The sequence below is a fragment of the Diadema antillarum genome, unplaced genomic scaffold, assembly GCF_040938485.1.
Source record: "Diadema antillarum isolate AM-2024a unplaced genomic scaffold, OU_Dant_1.0 scf00000108, whole genome shotgun sequence".
NCBI lineage: Eukaryota > Metazoa > Echinodermata > Echinoidea > Diadematoida > Diadematidae > Diadema > Diadema antillarum.
The window spans coordinates 958,952-962,265 of record NW_027270997.1 but is presented as its reverse complement, the minus strand read 5'-3'; the positions used below and the strand labels follow the sequence as shown (position 1 = coordinate 962,265).

At 33.4% G+C, this 3,314-nt stretch overlaps 1 non-coding gene across 1 annotated transcript; it reads right to left on the bottom strand.

Annotated features, from left to right (window-relative positions):
* Positions 1 to 294: 294 nt before the first annotated feature.
* Positions 295 to 367, bottom strand: Trnas-gga (transfer RNA serine (anticodon GGA)). Its single transcript has one exon. It is a non-coding gene; the product is annotated as a tRNA-Ser (tRNA).
* Between the last annotated feature and the right edge of the window lie 2,947 nt (positions 368 to 3,314).

Sequence of the window (3,314 nt, the reverse complement as noted above, 5' to 3'; positions counted from 1 at the left end):
GATACTTGTACTGTGATTCCATTCCATTGATATACCGATTGCTATTACTGTCGAAGATATTGTACATTCCAGGCTCCCCATACAACTTGAAATTATTATTGCCGTTCACTTAATATATGTGTGCTGATTTTATGTCGAGAAATCATATTTCTCCGTATTCCATGTATCAGCTAACTGCACATTAACATGTTTTTATTGCGACTGAGTCATAAATTGCCGTATCAAAATCAACGTAAATAAGCACTGAATTGATCAGTGTTTTAGTAGTAGCCATGATAAAAGAAATAATGGGCGTTACTCGAGCAGGATTTGAACCTACGACCTCCTGATCTCCGGACAGGCGTCATCTCCACTAGACCACCGAGCTTCCGCCCGACAGCAAGTGTCGGTTCTAATCCTTAAAGCATGCAGCGGGTACTGCGTAATTATTCAAATTCATGAAATTCTTCCGTCGAGATGTTTTTCATTGCAACTGATTTACAAATTCCCCTTTATCGACGTAGACAAGCACTAAATTTGAACAGTGTTGTACTTATGTATAGCCATGCCCGGAGATCAGGAGGAAGTAGCCTGATAGTAGTCTGTCCGGAAATCAGGAGGTCGTAGGTTCGAATCCTGCTCGAGTATGACGCTTAGGGCAATTTGTCAATCAATATTGCAATGAAAACATCTCGACGGGAGAATTTCATGAATTTGAATAATGTTTTTGTTGTTTTTGTTTTTTCGTTCATATGTGATTCACGTTAGTGGGATTGACAGTATCACTCACCTGCTGGACGTGTGCACTGTTTTTTTCATAAGTTTATTGAAAAATAATTACTACAAAGAAATATATTGATCGTATTCATAAATTACAGAAACGTAGTATTCGTTTGAGAACCCACTCTTCATATTTAGCTCCCAGTAAGCCATTATTTCTTAAGATGAAAATTTTACCTGTTCAAGAATTTATTTCTTTTGAAAGTATGATTTTTGTGTTTAAAGTTTCTAATAGTGTTCTTCCCGAAGTATTTCACAAGAGATTCACTCTGAATTGTTCCATTCACAATTACAATACCAGGAATTCCCAAAATATTAACACACCACTAAACTGGATTTCAAAAGCTTAATCCTCCATATTTTACCATGGCCCTATTCTTTGAAATACTCTTCCTCCAACAGTCAAGAGTAGTGAGACTATACGTCAATTTAAAAATTTATAAAAATATATTTTGATGAAATGTATCTGAAACTATAAGTATAAGTTTGCATTGTTTCCACCTCTGCCTCTTTTCTTTTCTTTTCATTGTATCTTCCACCTTTGTTTTATCAATTGAATTTATCTCATCATAGTTCAATTAAAATGTATTAATAATTGTTTGTAGGGTATCATTTCCAACAAACCTCTTGTGTGCTTTCTATGATCCCTCCATTCAAAATGTATAAATGTACCAAGGCAATTTTGTTTTGATATTTGTAAATGTTATGATTTGATATGGAAATGAATGAATGAATGAATGTATAGGTCAGATCAGTGGTAGTCAGTACTCATCATATTTGGTCTTGATCCTGTCTTCGAGGAAAAGAGAGTCCATCCGCACAATTATGAAAATGTACTGCTTTAGCACAAACGTTGCTTTATTGAAGGAAATACAGTACATTTTTGTTAAAGCATATGATCTGTCTTGAAGGCAGAGATATGCAAGGTCATATGCTGGAATACTTCCATCAAAATGGAAACACTCTTCCTGTTCCAATCTCCATACGGATTGTATGTAATAGATATCCCTGTACTGAAATCATGATTATTATATATATATATATATATATATATATATATATATATTACATAGGCCCACATTTTCTAATCTGTATTAAGAAGAATGACTTCAAATAATACATGAAATCAATGAATGCAAAACTATGATATATCTAGAACGCATCGGAGGGAAATCGAATAATTAATCTGCCGCTGGAAATGGAGGCTTCATTTTTACAACACAATAAAAGAGCATTTAACTAATCATCCCTCTAAAGGCAGGAGAACAATGTAATTTTTTACATAAGTCAGTAACAAGTCTAGGGAAAGGAACATATTTTTCATAAACCCTTTCATAATCCTGCTAAATTTTCTTTTTTTTTATTTCCTGTACTCCCTACACATTGGCATTACGAGTCGCTCAGCCTTATCCTCTAGTGATGACATACCAACTGTCATATAAAATCTAGCAAATGTGTTAAAAAGATGTAACTTTTGAACCTATTGTCCGATTGTCCTCAAGCTTCACTTCTGATGTTTACTACACTTTTTTCTACATTTTTTGAATTCATGTATTTGAGGTAAATTCCGTTCTAAGACTGCATGGGAAGACATGGACACTAATCCCTACTCTTCCTTCACATGTATTTATCACATGAAGTATATACTACTAGGTGCTACAAAAAAAAAATCCCACTTTTGTTCCTTTAATATATATTTTAAAAGCCATGCATCAGATAACATTGTCATTGACATGAATAATAGCTGAATAGTGTACAATTTAGTTGGAGGTGATTTGAATACGAGAGCATGAATCAGTTTCATAAAATCCATGTTTGATTTTGAAGTTAAGTTTCGAGTAATTCGTTAGATTCAACATTGAGAAAAAGTTACACTTAAACTAATTTAGAACACAAAGTAAGATACCATAACCTCATGTATCTTTCTTTTTTTCCCCCATTTCAAAGTCGTATTTATTACCCTTAATTCCGTCGATACCAAATCATTACACTTATACTGTGAAAATTCCTTTAAGATGACAATAATTATATAGGCCTATATTAAAAGAAACATGGCCCAGACACACAAAAAAAGCTTGTAATAGGCACGCTTAGCAATAAAACACAATTATAGATGGACATCAACGACAAAAAGAACATTATCCTCCAAGGAAATTCTTCTTGCAACACTCTAAAAACGCAAAACGCAAATGTTGAATCAACATTTAAAAGGGTCGAGGAGTGACAGCATTTTTGAAGTGTTGCATCCAACTTTTAAGATAACATTTTAAATGTTGAATCTAGCAGGAAAACCAACACTTTGAAAATGTTGTCACTCCTCGGCCCTTTTGAATGCTAATTCAACATTTGTTTTTGTTTTTGTTTTTTAAGAGTGAATGTGTCATTCGAAATAGCGACCTAGCTCCCTGATTCACTTTCATATCAGAATCCAACACTTTGATTGATTAATTGATTGATTGATTCATTCATTGTTTCTGCATGATGAAATTAATCAACAAATAACTTTCGAAAAATACATATTGATTCATCATCAATCATGTCTAACTTTCCACTTA